The following is a 21,494-nucleotide window of genomic DNA, read 5'->3' on the forward strand; positions in this document are numbered from 1 at the left end:
ATCGCTGTCATGTGTACGAGACTGGCAAATCGAGCGATTTGCCAACCGCGCGACAACCGAGCGTAAGTCGCTGTCATGTGAGCAAGCTCTATAGCCGGCTCCAGACATGTGTCATTCGGCAAATAGAGAATGTTCGGCGTTCAGCGAACTATTCGTCTAGATATTTGACGATTAACGAGCACACATCTACACAGATGCATGGTTTACCGAGCAGTTCCTCGTTTTGGGAATAGCAAATACTCGTCAACTGAATGTCATCTACCGTCAACATGAAACAGCTATTATGTAGCTAAGGTGAACGTGATATTTTCGAGCTCAAAATTTAAGCGGTTTCATTCTTTATTTTGTAAATTTAAAGTTCGATTCATGTTTTTACGAAAGTTTTACTATCAATCTATCCAAATTTGAAATTGTTTGTTTTATTCTAATCTATATTCTCAGATTGTGATTTGGTGAAGAAATTGAAATGGACATAACCTAAGTATAATATTTGGACAATTTGAAACTAAATTAGAAAATTGGAAAAGTTTTAGGCAATAGCCTGTTTTTCCTTTCTCGATCATTGTATTGTTTGTGCTAACCAAATAAATAAATAAATAAACAAGGATCTCGATATTGAAAATGCTCTTCATGCTTATTCTGCTTTTATAAATAAACCAAACTAACCCTATGTACCCGGGTTAATAACTGTACAGGACATGAAAAGCAGGACCTCCTAAATATTAGGTATTTAGGAGATCCTGTGAAATGCCCTAGAATTTTAACTTCAATTGATTGAAAAAAATATTTGTAGAAATATTTAAATAATTCAGTATCCTAGACGGGAATGGTTATTATCTAGTTTTCATCAAAGATTTGAATTATTCATTAACTAGCAGGTAACCCGTGCTCAGCAAGGGTCTATTTTAAATGTAGACTAATTACAAACATGAGCGAGTAGAATCTTGAAGAGCTTGAAGTAGGCCTAAAACCATCTTTGGTTAATTATATGCAAAATTTCAAGTTAATTTCAGTCCAGTAGTTTAGGCGTGATGATACATGAAACATAATTTTCCTATCCCGTACGTGTATAAGCCAGTTTTTCCACTATTCTAATATAGATAAGTTCTTCAACTTGGTAATAACATTAAAGTGACAGAACTCAAATCTTGTTTAGAAACCTTCCTCAACTTAATGCCAACCTTAAAAAATTGGACTGGGTATTAATTTAGTTACCAATTTTAACTATCTGTTTCGGAGAGGTAGTATCTCTAGATTATAGTTCTATATTAACATATTATGGTTACATTTCACATGAACATTCGTCCACTTTGATGTGTTCAAAAGTCCCACACCGACCGGGAAAACAACGAGCACGAATGTTCACTGCTTGCAGAATACCAAACATCCATCCACACTACTCGTGATTCGGCGAGTATGCTAGGTGTTCGCCGAATGCCGCATGTCTGGAGCCGGCTGAAACAACGAGCACGAATTTTCGCTGCTTGCTGAATAGACAAACATCCATCCACACTACTAGCGATTCGGCGAGCGGCTGCTCGGTGTTTGCCGAATGATGCATGTCTGGAGCCGGCTTAACACGTGCTCTGAAGACCTTTATTATAAAACTGTTGTATCATCAATCACTATAGTGAGGTCGACGTTATAATGGCAGTGTTTGATTAGCAATGTTATTACTATCCTTGTCTATCATTCAACAAAACGGATAGCGCTATCTCTTCTCACTTTGCTCCGTTGCCAGATCGTCTTTTAACAATTTAGAATCCTATTATATTAAGCGAGCAATTTCTGTATATATTTATATGGTTATGTGGTTATCTGGTTATCTGGTTATATGGTTATATGGGTATATATTTATGTTCAGCGGATCTCGAAAACGGCTCTAACGATTTTTACGAAATTTGGAACATAGTAGGTTTATGATATAAAAATTCGATTGCACTAGTTCTCATCCTTGGGAAAACTTGCTGAACGACATTAAAAGGATAATTCATCCTTGGCTAAAACAGCTGTGGATAGTAAAAACGTGAGTGAGCGAGTGAGGATGTGAAAAATCAAAATATCGCATCCCCGAAATTCAAAAGATGACGTATAGCCAGCTGTGAAATATAAACACGATTATTTCAGAGAATTGTGTTCTGTTTACTGTTAGAGAATTCCATTGTACAGTCTTACTAAATCACAAAGGAACTGGCACTTCACATCTATCAAATTATATAACTCCACACCTGACCACTTGAAAGTACTCACATGCACACAATTTAAAAAAATATTGAAAGCAGTGTTAATTGATGAATGTTTGTACAACGTACATGACTATTTTAGAATAGATTGGAATCGTTTTATGTGATTCATGTTACACATTTTATTGTATTGTACTGGTACTGACTGATCTTAGTGTTTTTGTGTTTGTTCTGACTTACTTAGTGTTAAAAAATTGACTGAGTCCATGTATTCATGTGAATATTTCATGACCAATAAAATTCTTTTCTATTCTTCTCTTTTTAAATAAATAGGAATAACGAGCAAAGCTCGGTGCCCCGATATTTGATCATGAAAACTCATTATGAAATTATTGAAAAATATAATTCCTTGTTTAATAAAATATAATTGATTATTTTGAACGAGAATAAACAGTTAATATTATTAATTTATTCGTGGACAGAATCACAAATCATATAAATATGATTAGGAAGGAGCAACAGGCTTGGCCCAAGTCTATTCCATTCCCAAATTTTGATAAATTAATAAAATGTCCAAAAAATAGGTTATGTTTCTACTGTAAAACGTTCAGGTTCAATTTCCGTCCAAAAATATATATAAGCTAAACATTTTGAATTTAGAAAAATTAAAACACCAAACTTTGTTTAAATATAACACTTAATTATCACTTCATATTGAATTAATCAAGTTATTTTATAAAATTTTGAACTCAAAAATACACACAACTTCTCTCACTATATATCATTATTATACACTATATACTATTTATTATATCAATAAACCAGTCTACTGTCAATGGAGGCATTGACAAGACAGAGGATCGGCAACGCTGTTCTCCTATCTTTCTCCACTGCCATTATAACGTGGACCTCACTACAGTATGATACAGTTTTCTACTTCAATACTGATCAAGCTTGAAAAATTCACTCTACAATTGTTTTATGTCAACCATTTTTCCGATGATTCTGTATTGTCAATAATAAATAGAGAATAATGAATTGTTGTAGCCCACTCGTTTGGAAAATATAGGACTCGATCAAATGGAATCATTGTAGCAAGTTAGGGTGAAAAAAGCACTTCGCCATTCTCCACGGTTGAACGCAGTTTCAGTTCAGCGATAAAAAGTGGTACAATGTATGGACTACGCAGTGTAGTGCATGTAGGGTGTGAGCTCTCACTGTGTGAGAAATAATGCTGAGCTATATATCCGCTGGAGAGAAATAGAGCTGGAAAAAAGTGGACACGGAACGCGTGTATACAGTGGCTGCACAAGCTAGCTAATTAGCTTTAGTTTACCGCGATGCTGCACCAAAAATACTAATTGATCTCATGCTTTTTTCTCTCTCACTTCAAATATCTGCTCTATTCCCCCTCACACTATCTCTCTCACTCCCTCTCTGACACTCTCCCTCACCACCCTTTCTCGTTCGCTCTCTCTCTCACTCTCCCTCACCCACACTCACTCACTCTCTCCCCTCTCAAACTCTCAATCTTTACCACTCAATCTCTCTCATTTACTCACTCTCTCTCTCTTATTTTCTCTCTCACTTCAATATCTGCTCTATTCCCCCTCACACTATCTCTCTCACTCCCTCTCTGACACTCTCCCTCACCACCCTTTCTCGTTCGCTCTCTCTCTCACTCTCCCTCACCCACACTCACTCACTCTCTCTCTCTTATTTTCTCTCTCACTTCCTATCTGAGTCGCTCCCTCTGTCGATTAGAGAATCGACAATTATTTGTTGAAACATCGCCGATTTATGAAGTTCATTACAATTTTATATTATCGTTATTCTAATTGCATTTTATCTTCATTATCATTGATCAATTTTTTATACTTTGTAAAATTCGTTGAATAATTAGCATTAACGTCATTTAATGTAAATTAGTGTATAAGCCAGTAATTATTGTAACATACAAAATATTATCGTTATTCTAATTGCATTTTATCTTCATTATCATTGATCAATTTTTGATAATTTGTAAAACTCGTTGAATAATTAGCATTACTGTCATTTTATGTAAATTAGTGTATAAGCCAGTAATTATTGTAACATACATAAATAAAGTACTCAGTCAATCAATCCCTATCATTCACCCATTCTAACTTATAACTTTATCACCAATCTTTTTTCTCACTTCCACATCTATATAGGGAGGTTCACGTTGTGATAGCAATGGAAAAAGATAGGATAACAGTGATACCGATTCCTTCCATAGAGGATAGCTGATACCCGTACATCTGATGTAATATTAACTGTTCATTATTGCTCAAAATAACCAATTATTTTTTTCTCGTAAAATATTCTTTTTCTCAATAATTGAAACAATAATTCTATAATTGAGATGTGAAAAATTTTGTTGATCGATTGTATTTCTACATTGTTGAAAACCGATCTGGATGTTTGGGGCCTATGCAGGAGTAGGCTCAGATTTGAAACATTTCTGACAATTTGGCAACCGTGCAGTGAAAGATGGAGTTATCTGCGCTTTCTGATTACAGACCAATGCTAGACAGATGCTAACACTGAAACAGTCTAACTACTAGTAGTTCTGTGAACAGTAGACCTCACGCAGTATTCTCATCCACAAGTACCTGATTGAAACTATAGACCTTATGGAAATACAGCAATACTGCCTCTCTACACATCTGTGTAATCAGTTAAAAGTACAACAGTGTCAGTTTTTTGCTGCACAAAACTATTGAATGGGGTGGTGACAGTGAATGAGTCACCTATGCATTCTAAAACTTTCCCCCCATCACTCCACTGAGTTGCAGTATCAACTGAGCAATGGTTAAGTCTTTAGGTGCAATTCAGTTGCGACAGTGCATAAGTATGATAATAATAATAGGGAAAGACTGTATACGGAGACTGTGAACGAACCAATAACACAGAATTGATGGTTTTGCTTGATGTACCTTACTGGGCTATGAAATGGTCATCATCCAAATGTTCATAAGCGAAAAAGAATCCAAGAAGATGGGGAAAGTAATTATACAATTAATTAATATGTTTTGACAGTAAACAGAGTAAATAAAACTTGGAAATTTGGATGTTGTAGAAAGTACAATACGCGACTGCTCGTGTGATTGAGTAGGGCGCGACTACCGGAAGGTTAATTAATTATCAATTCTACATTGTTAAAAGTCGATCTGGCAACAGAGCAAAGCGAGAAAGAAATAGTGCTATCAGCTTTGATGAATGATAGACAAGGAGAGCAATACCATTGCTGATCAAACATTGCCATTATAACGTGGACCTCACTATAGACACAAAAGTTCATCCAGTCATCTATGCTATGATCCTGACTGATATAGGTTAGCAGTATGCGATGATGCCATACAAAATACTGTAATGATAAATCTAGGTTTGCAACGCTTACGATAATTCCTCGGGGGGATGCGGAACCATGATTTTTCATAGCAACATCCTTCCCTCCCCACACTCCTCTGCATTTGAGGATCCCTTCGTTCCTTGGTTACTCTATTTTATGATATTCTCCTTACTCTGCTCCTTCTTCTTCTTCTTTTCTTTTCTTTTTTCTTCCACTCCATTCCATCTCACCCACCTTCCTCATCCTGTTGTTATTTTCCTCCTTCTTCAGCTTCTTTCTCTTATTCGTTCACTCTATTACACCCTTTTTTCTTCCTCCCCCTCCTCCTCCTCCTCTTCCTCCACCTCCTCCTCCGCTACCCCACTCATAATCATCTTTCTCTTATTTCTCTTCTTCTTTTCCATTTTTCTCTCCTTCTTCTCCTCCAAATTAGCACCTCTTTATCCTACTGTTTTTCTTCGTCTTTATCTTCTAGTAATTCCTATCAATTATTAAACTCCCTGCATCTACTCCAATTTATTTTTTCCCCTCTTTTCTACATTTTCCCCTCCTCCGCCACTCAATAATCCCGTTCTCGTTCTCCTTCATCTCCTTGTAATTCCTTCGTTTTACATCTCCTCATCCACTTTTCCCTCCTCCTCCATCACCTCCACCTCCTCCTCACCTTTCATTTCTTCCTCTTCTTCCTCTCCATAATCTTCTTCTCCTTGTCCTCTTCTTCCTCTCCGTCATCCTGATGTTCTTCTCCATTTCCTTGTAATTCTTGTTCGTCTTACACTTCTCCCTCCTCCACCTTCTCCCCACCTCCTCCGTTACCATCAATTTCATCGTATCTTTCGGTTCTTCTTCTTTCTCTTCATCATCTTCTTCTTCTTGACCTCTTCTTCCTCTCCTTCATCCTGATGCTCTTCTCCTCCATCTTCTTATAATTCCTATTCGTATCACACCTTTTCTTCCTCCTCCTCCTCCTCCTCCTACTTCACCTCATCTTCTTCTTCTTCTTCTTCCCCTTCTTTTCTTTCATCTTCTTCTTCTTCTTCTTCTTCTTCTTCTTCTTCTTCTTCTTCTACCTCCTCATCTTTTTCTTCTTCTTCTTCTTCATCTTCTTCTTCTCCTTCTCTGTTTCGTACCACTCTCAGAGCTGTGCTACAAACAAAGATGATAAGTTAGTGGGTCGGTTAGCAGCTAGCTGTTTGCTGCTAAATTGCGCCGCTGAATCGTTACTTGAGTGTTGGGAGCCCGGAGAGCCCAACAAGAATGATTGGGGGTTGATTATAACGGCGGCAGCCACGAGTATCCTGTCCGTAGCCGGCGGTACTCGGGAAAGAGCGTTCCTCTCCAGAGAGAAATTTGTGTTATGGAGGGGATGGAGCGGTGGAGCTAAAACGCGCCGCTGAAACTTTGCAATAGTCAGCTGCGGGTTCTCTCTTGAGAAGGATTTCCGGTTGATACATCTTGATCTTACCAACGTCGCTGATACAAACGGATACATTTCCGAATAAAAGATCCTCTAAATTGCCTGTAGATCTTCTACAGTGCATCGGTAGACAAAGTTCGCAAGAATTTGATCTTTAATCATTCAACATCAGTTATCCTAACACTTGGATACAGTTTTCGCGCCAAAAATCAAAGTGCATTTACATCTAAGTTTGTGGTGGGAAATTTGAATTAGACCGTTGCCGCTCAGCTCCAGTGTGATCTGAGGTAATCTACAGTAAACATGATCTAGTTTTACCTTTTTTAGCGATATATGACTGAATAATTATTGTTGAGAAAACGTTTCAGGACCGGTTGCACAAAAGCCTGTTAAATTTCCATAGAGAAACATCTAACTGTTGTCAATATTTGCAGCAGCAGAAGTATTCGGGGTGATTCACAGCATTTGATTGTTATTTCGTCATAATAATTATTCATTAATTAGTATTTGAACAGATGCAACTTCCAATAATTTATTCCCATCTATAGAGAAACAATAGCATAAGTATAACCCGATGCCTAATTTTTTGCAGATGATATTCACATGCTTGTTCCATGCCAAGCCACTATCTACTGCAATGCCAAAGAATTTGACATTGCTCTCTTTCATTATCTGATTGATGGAACGCTTCTTTTGCTAGAATTCACCTAAACTGTCCAATATGGTTTAATAGCAAGGCCATTTCCATTACATTATTCTTGTATATAATGTTGACATTCGTGACCATTTCGTCAGCCGTGTTGCTTGAGACTATAAAGGTGCGTACAGATTCACGCGCCGCGAACATGAGCAATTCACTTTTAATCAGCTGATGCCAAGCTTTTTATATCTATATCTTATACCGTTTCTGTAAAAATACAGATATAGTCAGATAATTAAAAGTGAATTGCTAATGTTCGCGGCGCGTATATCTGTACGCACCTTAAGCGTTGAGGCGTTCGCGTACATTATTCATTTCTTATTTTCTAATTAGAGGAGGCATCTTTGATAAGAAATACTTCTCTGATTAGTTCTTCAGATTATTATCATAGAGAAACTATAGCGTAAGTTGATATCCCATGGTATAGAGCGTTAATGTCGCAACTTTTACTGTTATTTCAAGCCGATAGTCCAAGTCGTTCTTTGCCGAAGCTGTGTGACGCTGTTAGTCTCTCATACTGTGCCGTTCATACACTCTCACCCAGCCAATACAGTAAAAATCGACAAAAATCGACAGTAATCTGCTTGAGTTGACAGTAAAAACTGCGACATAAACGCCCTATACCATGGGATATCAACGTACGCTATAGTTTTTCTATGGTACGAAGAACCAATCAGAGAAGTCTTCTTTCATCAAAGATGCTTCCTCTAATTAGTTTTCTGCACAATTCATTAATCCATACTATAATAAAGGGGAGAACTGTGTTATACACGTACGGGATAGTGAAACTATGTTTGACGCTTCATCACATCTGAACTCTGAACTACTTTACTGATTAACTTGAAATTTTGCGTAAAGATTATCATTCTACCGAGGATGGTTATAGGCCTATCTTCGATTCTTCAAGATCTCATCACGTCAGGTTTTCAGTTTGTCAAGTTTTACTATAGACCCTTGCGGAGCACAGGTTTCCTGCTAGTCATGATCAAAATTTAACAAGCTTTTGTGCAACCAGGTCTTAGTGAATGGATCCACTTCTATTAATTTAATTACAGGATTTCACAGGAAATCAGAGCAGTACGTTATATTTGTAAAGAATGACAGGAAAGCTGATGATGTGCTGGTTTCAGCAGGAAACTGCATTCATTTGATTAAGTTGATGGAATTAGAATTAATTCTTAACAATACTATACTATTAAACGAGCAATTTCTCTTCATATGCTCAGATGTTTTTATGTTTATATATCTGTATGTGACCGGATCTCGAAAACGGCTCTAACGATTCTCACGAAATTTGGAAAAAAGTAGGTTTATGATATGAGAATTCGATTGCACTAGGTCTCAACCCTAGGATAATTCACTGAAGGACATTAAGGCTGTGCAAAGGCTAAAAATAAACTTCCCACTGGTGATATTTTTCAAAGTTTTTCAATTTGTATATTATCATCAAGCTATTAAAATGAAAAAGTTTTCTCAGGATAATATTTTTTTCCGATAATTAATTTTTGAGATATGAGCGCCTAAAGTTGAATTTTTCGGGACAGAACATTCCAAATAGAAGAGATAAATCCATGAGATTTGAAGGATGAATTCTCCATGATCTAATAAAACAAAAATTTTCTTAAAATATCAATTTTTACTTTCCTTGCCCTATTACCATAGGTAAGGAAAGTATTGCTTTCCGAAAAAAATTAAGGTACCCCAGTTTCTAAATTTCTATACGTTTCAAGGTCCCCTGAGTCCAAAAAAGTGGTTTTTGGGTATTGGTCCGTATGTGTGTGTGTGTATGAGTGTATGTGCGTCTGTGTACACGATATCTAATCTCCCAATTAACGGAATGACTTGAAATTTGGAACTCAAGGTCCTTCTTCTATAAGGATCCGACACGAACAATTTCGATTATATGCCATCCAAGATGGAGGCTAGAAAAGCGGAAATGTTGTCAAAAACAGGGTTTTTCACGATTTTCTCAAAAACGGCTTCAACGATTTTGATCGAATTTATACCTAGAATAGTCATTGATAAGCTCTATCAACTGCCACACGTCCCATATCTGTAAAAGTTTCACGAGCTCCGCCCCATCAATGCAAAGTGTGATTTTAGATTCCCAATACTATCAGGCTTCAATTACAATTTAAACAAGAAATTTCAAGTGAAAAAGATTAAGCATAAAAATTGTCCAAATTACCAAAAATAACTCAACTAAAAGTTATTATCGGTAAATTGAATAGCTTTTCCAAAAAATGATATTTAAAGAAAACTTTTGTTTCACTAGATCAACAATATCATAAAGAATCTATCATCTGAATTTCATGGATTTATTTCTCACCGAATTTGAAATGTTCTGTCCCAAAAATTCAAACTTTGGGCGCTCATATTTCAAAAAGTAATGATCGTGAAAAAACTTTTCCATCTTGATAGCTTGATGATATAAAAATCGAAAAACTTTGAAAAATATCACCATTAGGAAGTCTATTTTTAGCCTTTGCACGGCCTTAAAAGGATAAATACGTCCTTGAAAAACAGCTGAAAATTTTGTTGACTGTCGATACCGTAATGGAAGTGAGTGAACGAGTGCATATGTGGGATCATTCAGCTGATCTCATAAGAAGAAAAATTCACCAAGAAAAACTTTTTTTCGTTTATTTATCTTCTTTTAGAAAACATGTTCAATTTTGAAAGTCAAAAATAGTAACTAGATGCTGTTGGTGTAGAATAGTACATGGTATAGTAACAAATATTGTAGCAAACAAAGTATATCATTCCTAATCGAATTCATAGTATATATCTATTTATAATATTGATGATGTGTTTGTTTTTTAAAGTGTGAATGAATTGTTATTTTGATGAGTGATAGTAGCTTAACCTGATTTTGATTTGTACTGTAGTGTAAATTTGAAAAGGGACAGTTTTGGACATAAGCCTGTTGTGACTCCTCATATAACTGTACGACTGAGAAAATGAATAAATAATTATAAACTATGAATTCAATCTTTCGTTAGAAATTTGTTATGCTTTTACAGAGCAAAGCTCGGTTCCTCGATATTCAAAGTTGATAACAAAATGTTATTAACTTTATCCTATCGTATTGAACATAACTTATCATACACATGATGAACATATTAATCTAATAGAATCTATGAGGATTGGTGTAAACCGAGTTTAGAACAATGTTTTCCAATCATTGGAAAGTTCCACAACATTAATATATTATTGAAATTTCAACGTTCCAAATTTGTTGTTGATATTCTCATTTCATTCTCACAGTCAAACAGACCAGAATACTTCAACCGTATGTGGTTTGCGCGAATTGTATGATCGTGGATCAAAATTCAAACTTTCCTTAGAACTTTTCCAGTGGAGGCGGTCAGTGTTATTGTTTTCATTTCATAACAACATCTAGGGCCGTTTGCACAGTCAATTCTCAATTTGAATTTATTATAACATGCATTATAACAAACGAGACTTGATGTGGATTTAATTCAGTTTAGGATGAAATTCGATTTAAACTGTCACTGGCAAACAGCACTGAAAATGATATGTGAAAATTATAAATTATAAACCATTATGTCCTGATAAGCTGAAATCATGTGTTGGCGCATAAATGAGAGTTCACGTAATTACTACCAAATAGCAACAGTCATCATAAATGAATGGGAAAATTGCAGTCATAATATTATTATTAAACGAAAATCCAAATTAAATGCTGTGATTTACCCCGAAGACTTTTGCTACTGCAAATATTGACAACATGGTAAACAGCTGGATGGAAATTCGATGAGCGCTACTATTCAAAAATTTCCATCGGTTGAGTGAATTGTGGTAATGATTGAATGCTATAATCCAGTTAACTAATGATGAATCACAGCGAATTTCCTCTTATCCACTTCCAATGTTAATTTGTTAAACTGAAAAATGACGAAGTAGTTGATTGAATTCCTTGTGCAACAAACTTGATCTCTTAAAACGCTCAAAGAATATGTTGTGTTCAAAATTCGAAGCTGATTGAAAAATTCTTTCTAAAGTTATTGTAGAACATACATACAACGACTTTGGCCTTCAGTAGGTGAAAGTAGAAACTCGCTATCGCTCGTTTAATTCTACTGTTATGATGAGCAGATTCATCAAAGATTTAGAGAGTTATAGTAAAACGATATAAAGAGACGAACAGACGGAACTACAATTTTGGCCTTGAGTCGAGAGTAAGAACTCGCTAACACTCGTTCAATCAATTCTCATTAATAAATTAGCTGTGGACATCGTTGGTGAATTCCTGTCAACTTTGCATGATGTACTCTCATCGGACTATTTTCGTGCGATCAACTATTAGGCTATGAGCATCTTCTGATCTGCAATCTGTCAGATAATCATCGGAATTTAATTTGGTAATTGGGCCACAATTCAACACGTCAATTGAGACTTATGCATCTCTATGACGCGCTGATTATATTCTTATCATATACAGTAATATAAGATACAGATAGATATAATGGGCTCATGAAAAGCGGAATAAATTAGCGTGTTCGTGGTACATGAGTCCGTGCGCGATTTTTTTTTGCAAATTACATAATTCAGTTGAGCTTCCCTCGCAAATTGACACTTGATTTCAACTCCCACTCTCCCTTCGAGAAAGCAGCTTCACCATTTCACCCTTCAAATCATTGATAGAAGCTATCAGAGTGGCACTCATTCTTGAAGAGTCGAACTTGATGTTCATAAAGTGCCCCTTAATTCAATTGAATAGAGGTGACTATAGTGAGGTCCACGTTATAATGGCAGTGTTTGATTAGCAATTGTAATGCTATCCTTGTCTATTATTCAACAGAGCGGATAGCGCTATCTCTTTCTCACCATACTCTGTTGCCAGATCGTCTTCTAACAATGTAGAATTGATAATAGATTAACAAAATATTTCATCTCAATTATGGAAATTCATTATGAAATTAATTGATTATTCTAAACGATAATAAACAGTTGATATTACATCAATAAACCTGTATCAGCTACTGACTACAGAAGTCTTTGACAAGACAGAGGATCAGCAACGTTGTTATCCTATCTTTCTGCACTGCCATTATAACGCGGACCTCACTATAGAACTCAATTAGGCCACAAAGTCTGAGCATCACCTTTTAACCGTCCACTCCTTCCATCAAAGTTTCCATTGGCCATTAGTTACTGACCTACACTCTGAAGGCGAATTATCGAAATTTGATTTGTCAATATTGGACCACAATAATTTAACACGTAAATTATTGACCGAACGCAGTGAGGTCTATGTTTCAACTCGATTTGCTTTTGCCTGTCTGTATGTAACGCGATTACGGCCAAACGCGTTGATAGAATTCGATGAGATTTGGCAGGAATATTCATTTTTCAACTGTGCGTCAATGTATAAACAAGGTTTTTCAAAATTGTGAATTTTAAACCCACAGAGACACACTTACTTTATGCTAACACAGTAGATACACTTGGGTGTTGAACACCCCAATTCAATTTTGCATTTTTCTTTGAAAAATATGAAAAAACAAGTACCATATTGGTTTTTGGAAAAACCAAGACCATACTCCATCATTTCTTAATTATTATTGTTCCAATTGCATACGGAAATCAAAAGTAAAGCACTGCTTATCAATATTAACTAATTTTAGAAGTACGTACGTTCCGCCTAAGTGTTTGAGCTCCTAATCCGGTTTGAACGAATGACTTGATCATTGCCAATGACAACTTCATCAAAAACTCACGTCTGTTCCTTTATTTTATTGTTTTGAATCTCAAGTTGTAGAGAATCATAGCATTTATTCCAATCTGATCCATCATCCCATACCACATTCGTAGTGACAATAGAAGTAAATCCTAGTTATAAAAGTGTTTGATGAAAGTCCTACGTAAAAGACACTCTAGGGTGTTAGACACCCAAACGAAGAACAAGATGAGCTAGTGACCTCGTAGAATGCTATTACTGACTGGAAGTGGTGGAGAGTAGTTGACAATACTACAAACCTAATTTAGACTGGGCATAAATTCCCATCTGTTTGATATTGTCAACTGCAGAACGGAAAAAAACCCTGGGGTGTGAAACACCTTCCAGTGTATCTCTTCAGGGTTAAGGATAATATGAAAGGAAAAGGAATTTCTTCCATACTCCGATATAACTATATATATCATCTACTCTGAAGATAGGAATCATCAGACTATAGAATTAATCATGATCAATCAGCTGACAAGTGGATTATTCATTGCATGCATTACACACATGTCTGGAAGAGCCGGTGAACAGGTCACACCAGATACTTGTGTATGAGGAAACTGCATGAGGTCTACTGTTTACAGAACTACTAGTAAGGACGAATTATATAAAAGCTTTTTTACCGAGCGAATTGAGGTCTAACATTCAAGTCGACGGTTTCGCATTTCTCTTTATATATTTACGACGAAACGCAGCAATTGATTCTCATGAAATTGAACAGGAATTTATTTATTTATTTATTATAAATTATAAAGGAATATTCCTTTTTCAATTGTGCGTCGGTGTATATGTAAGGTTTTTTTGAAATTTTAGTTTAAGGATAATACAAGAGGGAAAGGAATTTCCTACATGGTCCAATATTACTGTAAAAATCAGATTATATTATTATTAATGAATAGCAGGAAACCCGTGCTCCGAACTGAAACTTGACGTAATGATTTCTTGAAGAATTGAAAATGGGCTTATAACCATTTCAGGTCAATTAAGAATCTATATGAAAAATTTCAAGATAACCTGTCCAGTGGTTCAGACATGATCATGCATCAAATATAATTTGCCCAACCCGTACGTGTATAAGCCAGTTCTTTCTTTTATTAAGGTACTAGCCGTTAGGCTCGCTTCCCTCGCCGGCTCCGCCCCCTGGACCCCCAACTGGATCGTCCAAGAATGAGATCAGCAGGCTCGCTTCGCTCGCCTGCATTTTACATTTGAGCATTTTTATCATATGTTAGGACGATCCAGTCGGGGGTCCAGACTAAACGTCTGGCTAAACGGATATGGCGAGCGAAGCGAGCCTGACGGCTAGTAATATAATATTCCCAGGAACAGCTCTGATTGAAGTAACAGTGCCCAATCAATTTTTCCGCGATAAATGCATTTCAATCTTCAACTTGGTGCCAACCTAACAGAGTCAACTCAACTTAATGCCAACCCTTAATATTAATTTAGTTACCAGTTAAAAACTGTTTCGAAGAGGTACTCTCTCTAGATTATAGTTCTATATTATCATATGGTATGGACATTTCAATTATAATTAAGAGTTTGGAATAAGAAGAATATACATGCTAAAATACGAACTTCAAACCCTTAAAAATCACCCTTAGAGTTGAAATATCGCCAAAAGATTTCTTAGTGCGCCTCTAAAGGGCCAACTGAGCATACCTACCAAATTTGAACGTTTTTGGTCCGGTAGATTTTTAGTTCTGCGAGTGAGTGAGTGAGTGAGTGAGTGAGTCAGTCAGTCAGTCAGTCAGTCAGTCAGTGAGTGCCATTTCGCTTTTATATATATAGATAGATTAATCAGCTAACGTGTGAATCTTACTAGTAGTTCTGAGAACAGTAGACCTTGCGCTCAGGAAGTTTCATTCACCTTTTGTTATGTTTAATAGAAATCAATAAATAATGTATCAATTCAATATGTCTAGAAAAAATCCTAAATAAACATGGAGCTTTCTGTCCTATCGTACCGTGACGTGTCGTCCCGGGAATGTGAGTGTGAGCGCTGTTATCAGGTCTGGCTGCAACTGTCTACAACGTTAATGGAAAGATACATTTGCAAGATGTTCGATGTTTTTGAACGGGTAGTACTATAGGCCACTGGACAGCTGATTTATGATGAATAATTCTAAAGTCTGATTTGTATGGTAATATTGGAGTTCAAAGGAGATTCCTTTTCCTTTTGTATCCTATCATATTAAGCGAGCAATTTAATTCATTTTAATGAAAAATTTCAAAAAACCGTATGTATACGTCAACGCGAAATTCAAAAAGGAACATATCTGTCAAATTTCATGAAAATCTATTGCTGCGTTTCGCTGTAAATGCGGAATATAAATATTAACAAGAGAAATATTAATAATATAATATTAATAAGAGAAATGCAAAACCGTCGACTTGAATCTTAGACCTGACTTCGCTCGGTCAATTAATTGCATACAAAAAATATCTGAAAGTAACGCAGTTTTTTCTCTCGACCTTTCTCTGCTATCAACTCGGGCTGACCTGTTGACAGTATGTCCTTTAGAAGATTATGTTTTGGTGGTATCAACAGATACTGACTATAATATAAGAGAATCCTATACCTAAGGGGGTAAATATAGGTAACCCGCCGTACATCATAGCACAACATTTTACAGCATTTTCAAATAATTGTAATATTGCTTACTGTTCATAACGTAATATCGTGGGACGGAGCTTTGCTCTGGAGTACAAAAGCATAATAAATGTGAAACACTTATTGACATGGGCTACTTTTAAATTAATAGACAAAATAAAATCTTATAGAACCCTTTATTTTAAAAAAAAACTTTAAAATAGTTGAACAACTAGTTTCGTTGATATTACACCATCGCCAGGTTATAAAATAAAATAAAAAAAATGTATTAAAAATAAGAAATTATAATATATTCATAGTTCATACAGGAAAGTTCTACCTAATCACAGTGGATTGAGATTAATTCCCAGAGGAATGCAAAAACTTTTCTCACAAAGGCCCAGATGCACAAAAGTCGGTTAAATTTCAATCCTGATTCTCACGTAAACCAAATAAGAGAAGACCATTTTAAAAAGACGGCTTCTCTGATTGGCTCTCCTGGAATTAATCAGGATTAAAATTCAACCGGCTTTTGTGCAAACGGCACTAAGTACCTGATTGAATGATTCAACAGCTGAGTCATAAATTCATCTTAGTCGGAATTGTCGAACAGCCATTGAACGTTTTCACATCTCGCCGACGCGCCAGGAAGAATTTATTCTGATGACCAGTATTATAGTCTGTGTAAAACAAGTTGAGACTTGGCCCTCCATTCGAAGAAATTACAGGGTTGACATATCGTGTAAAATTGCAACTTTCTCAAATTTCCGATCAACGTTAGAATTGGATGTAGAATATCATCCCCGATATCCTAGTAGTGCTGGAAAAATTTCAGGGTTGGAGAACTAAAATGAAATTAGACTTATGATAAAATTGGAAACATCGGGAAGATTTGTTCTTCTTTTGAATATCACTTGAGAATCATGGGGCGTCGTGATGCGTAATAAATCCATATCAAATCAACGGGGAGAGTGTCTCCTTTCTATTGGTGACTCGATTATTTTCATCCGACCCATAGATATTTTTGACCGAGCGAAGTGAGGTCTAAGATTCAAGTCAACGGTTTGGCATTTCTCTCAATGTTTGAATGTTCAGATGTTCAAATGTTTGATTGATCATATGTTGCGCATTTACGGCGAAACGCGGTAATAGATTTTCATGAAATTTGACAGGTATTTTCATTTTTTAATGACGCGACGTATATACAAGGTTTTTGGGAATTTTGCATTTCAAGGATAATATAAAAGGAAAAATCTGGTGTGGCGCACTCACACAACTTTCCTTGCCGTTATGAAAATTGATCACCTGACGCTAGTGTTCTCGCGCATATCAAGTCTACTTATAAACAAAGATCTGAGCCAGCTGGTGACAGGACAATAACTTTGGAGACATACGAGGTCTGCTATCTCTTCATAGCGATTCATTTAATAGAATCAACAGTTGTCAACAGTTTGCGATTGGATAATCACATTTTCTCGAATTTCGTGCTTATTTTCAATTTTAGGTGAATATGTTACTTAACATTAGTTGTAGAGATTCTCATACTGAATCTTTTCCACTCGAAATTTTTTGTTTAAATTGTATCTGAAGCCTGATAATTGAGAATCTAAAATCAAACTTTGCATAGATGTGGCGGAGCTCCTGAAATTTTTACAGATATAGGACTTGTGGCAGTTGATAGAGCTTATCAATGACTATTAAAAATATGAATTTGATCAAAATCGTTGGAGCCGTTTTCGAGAAAAACCCTGTTTTCGACAACATTTTCGCCATTTTAGCCGCCATCTTGCATTTGATCGAAATTGTTCGTGTCGGTTCCTTATAATTATATTGAAAGGACCTTACGTTACAAATTTCAAGTCATTCCGTTAATTGGGAGATGAGATATCGTGTACACAGACGCACACACACACACACACACACACACCACACACACACCACACACACACACACACACCACACACACACACACACACACACACACACACACACACCACACACACACACACACACCACACACACACACACACACACACACACACACACACATACAGACCAATACCCAAAAACCACTTTTTTGGACTCATGGGACCTTGAAACGTATAGAAATTTAGAAATTCGGGTTACCTCAATTTTTCTCGGAATGCAATACTTTCCTTACCTATGGTAATAGGGCAAGGAAAGTAAAAATAAGACTACAGAATTATTCATCATGAATCAGCTGACAAGTGATTACACAGATGTGTGGAGAAGCCGGTCTGTTGCTGTATTTCCATAAGGTCTATAGTTCCAATCAGGTACTCATCTTGTGGATCAGAATACAGCGTGAGGTTTACTGTTCACAGAACTATTAGTTTAATTAATGATTATGTTCGTCAATGTCGAGATATTTCAAGCAGAAAACATGAAATTTTCAACATGCTGGAAACTTTTTTCAGTCTCAACTACTGGACTGATCAACTTGTGATTGAGGGGGTCAGAATACAAGGGGTCCAAGTGACATTTTTCATTTTTTTGAGTTAGCTACCAGTAATCGATAGCTGAAAGTGGTAAAAATCCAAAGTTAGTAGACAGAAGGTTGGTCACTCATCTATAGTATTTTAGTTAGAATGCAATTGGAGTGGGGGAACTGCAGCCGTGACGTAGGCTGTAGTACAGAGTAGGCAGAATATCGCATTCTTGAAAATCATATGGTGACGTATAGTCAAATTATATAACACAAACATTTTCTGACATGAAAGATTCTGTTTCTGCTTTACAATAATTATCAAAACATTTGAATAATACAAGTATTTTGCCATATAAAATCAAAAACCCCACCTCCTAACCTTCCCTTTTAAACCCTTAAGGTTTCTTCATCTTCTAGGTCGTGTTCATATTTTGTAGTTTGGCTATACATCAGCTTGTGAATTTCGGGGATGAGATATTTTGATTCTCGTAGAACATGTGCTCGATACCAGCATGTGTTCAGTGCATTTATATGAATGAAATTCTTCGGATTTATTGGGATCGGTTTATCGGTTTATTGCAATGCATTGGTTTATCAAGATTTTTTATGAGTTAATCTGGAACTATAATAGTATAACGTTGTGTACTAACGCTTTTCCAGCTTATTAACTTTTTCGTGTCACATTTTTAGATTCTTGAAAAACTTTCAACTTAACTTTATTCATACAAGTTGAATGAACTTGGAATATTCAACAACATCATTAGAATCAGTGATTCAATTGCTATAAGTATGGAGAATTTTTAAGTTCTAGGTCAATCTTGAGGAGATTAAACGACGATGTATTTTGAAGATACAGTGGATAAACTGTATGCTCAGTGTGGTTACTCTATCACATTTTTACTACACGTGACGTCACGCTGGCGTTCCCCCCACCACTTCGAATCTTACACCGGTGAGTGATCAACCTTCTGTCTACTAACGTTGGTAAAAATCCACGTGCATGTCGCTGGCCCGGCTATGATCGAATTTCAACATACTAACCATGTCAATATTTAGTACCTATTTCGTACTATTTAGTACCTCCAATGAAAAAATTTGTACCTCACACCTAACTGAGTTATTGATTTTTCTAAAGTGCCGGGCCAGAGACATGGTTGCCCGGCTATCTTCAAATTTGAACTCAAGCTTTGCACCAATATTTAGTACCTATTTCGTACTATTTAGTACCTCCAATGAAAAAATTTGTACCTTAAAGGTGGCGGAAATACAGCATGGAAATAGTTAGGGTCAATGACCTCTCAGCCCGGCTATGTCTGAATTTCAGCAATCCAACTATGCCAATATTTAGTTCCAATTTAGTACTATTTAGTACCTACAATAAAAAATGTTTTATCTCAAAGGTTACAGAGTTATTGCATGAAAATAGTTAGGGTCAATGACCTCTCAGCCCGGCTATGTCTGAATTTCATAAATCCAATTATGCCATTAAATAGTACCTATTTCGTACTATTTGGTACCTTCAATAAAAAAAATTTCACCTCAAAGGTAACAGAGGAAATACAGCATGAATGTGGCAAATGTATGTGACCTCTCAGCCCGGCTATGTCTGAATTTCATCAAACTAATAATGCCAATATTTAGTTCCCATTTAGTACTACTTAGTACCTACAATAAAAAATTTTTCATCTCAAAGGTTACAGAGTTATTGCATGGAAATAGTTAGGGTCAATGACCTCTCAGCCCGGCTATGTCTGAATTTCATCAATCCAATTATGCCAATATTTAGTACCTATTTCGTACTATTTAGTACCAACAATAAAAATTTTCTTTTCTCAAAGGTTACAGAGTTATTGCATGTAATAGCAGGGGTCAATGACCTCTGCACATGGGCATGTCACTGGCCCGGCTATGTCTGAATTTCAACAAAATGATTATACCAATATTTAGCACCTATTTCGTACTATTTAGTACCACCATTAAAAACATTTGTACCTTCAAGTAGAGCTTGCACTATGTCGGTGGAGCGGCGCGACGCGGCGCGGCGCGGCGCGGCTATGTCTGAATTTCAACAAACTAATGATGCCAATATTTAGTATCCATTATTCACCATTATTAAATGACCATTAAATGATCATTATTACCTGGAGCGTCTCAAGCTGGTGCGGGGCGTCGCCTTCCAAAAGGGCTACAAGTTCGTATGGGCAAGGCAGGAGAAAATATTCGTCCGGAAAGATGCTTCTCAGCAGGCAATTTTGATACGTTGCAAAGAGGACTTAAACACACTATAAACTCTGTTTGCTATTATGAGTGGTACTCTATGGACTCTTTCTTTATGATAAGTGCTTTCCATGATTTTTATTTTTATCATATGCATAATAAGGAATTGATAGAAAGTATTGATTTTTGTTTCTATTATCAAACGGTAGTAGTAAATGACTTCCATATAAACAAAGTTCCTAATTATCAGCATAGACCTGATTATTCTATATTCAATTCTCATTTTACAGAGAATAATATTCATTTATTTAATAATCAATTTGATAGATACACAAATTTAGATCAATCCATTAATTGTACGCTCTTCGTATTAGTAGTGTTTGCACTTCCATTATGTAAATTTTTCCCCCGTTATAGCTTTTGTCATACCGAGCAACCCTTCCTTCTGCCGGCCGTTTTGATCTGTCAATCATACTTTATGTGTGATAAGAATGTATGCTCATGTAACTGATTACCTCCTTCATGACGGTTGCTGATTTGCTGAGTGATGTTGCTGAGGTTAATGCTTACTTTTCAACATCTACTGGCCTTATCATTTATCATCAGAATATCCGTAGTTGCAATTCCAATTTCGATGCATTCTTGTTATATCTCAATGGCTTGATCAAAAAGCCTCACATAATTATTCTAAGTGAGGCATGGTTGAATAATGATAGTGATGTTATGTTTTACCAAATTGATCAGTATGAAAGTTTTTCATCGTTCGATCCTCTGTCAAGAGCTAGTGGAATTGTTTGCTATGTGCATAAA

At 36.1% G+C, this 21,494-nt stretch overlaps 1 protein-coding gene across 1 annotated transcript in view; it reads left to right on the plus strand.

Moving 5' to 3' along the window:
• Window positions 1–6,981: 6,981 nt before the first annotated feature.
• Window positions 6,982–21,494, plus strand: part of LOC120353064 (protein amalgam-like) — a gene marked incomplete in the record, with an annotated part of 512,682 nt that continues 498,169 nt past the window's right edge. The window contains 1 exon segment of the mRNA XM_039435585.1: window positions 6,982–7,263.

This window comes from Nilaparvata lugens, chromosome 9 (assembly GCF_014356525.2).
Source record: "Nilaparvata lugens isolate BPH chromosome 9, ASM1435652v1, whole genome shotgun sequence".
Taxonomy (NCBI): domain Eukaryota; kingdom Metazoa; phylum Arthropoda; class Insecta; order Hemiptera; family Delphacidae; genus Nilaparvata; species Nilaparvata lugens.